This window comes from Nanorana parkeri, unplaced genomic scaffold (assembly GCF_000935625.1).
Source record: "Nanorana parkeri isolate BGI_ZX_2015 unplaced genomic scaffold, ASM93562v1 scaffold2772, whole genome shotgun sequence".
Classification (NCBI taxonomy): domain Eukaryota; kingdom Metazoa; phylum Chordata; class Amphibia; order Anura; family Dicroglossidae; genus Nanorana; species Nanorana parkeri.
In genome coordinates this window covers 12,045-12,444 of record NW_017309040.1, presented here as the reverse complement: position 1 = coordinate 12,444, position 400 = coordinate 12,045, and positions in this window count along the sequence as shown.

Below are 400 nucleotides of genomic sequence, written 5' to 3'. Positions count from 1 at the left end.
ATGGGAAACCCTGTTATTGATGACTGTTGGCAGCTGCGGTTACTTTCTCCGAGAAGGTCTTCTATGTCCCATTCAGCACAGATTCCTATCATCAGGTCCATGTTAGACATGTGCGAAATTCGGACGAAATTTCGGAGATTCAGATGTAAATAACGAATGCAAACGAATCGGAAATCGGTAGTCTGGACGAAATTTCGTTGCAGCAAAGTGACATTAGAAAAAAATACAGTCTGCAGAAGATTAAAAAAAAGCGTGAGGTTCCCCCCCACCCCCAATTCATACCCCAGACCCTTTAGGTCTGGTAGGAATGTTAGGAGGGACCCTCCCCCAAGTTAAAACAAACAAAAAAAGTGCGTGGGGTTCCTCCCAAAATCCATACCAGGCCCTTTAGGTCTGGTAG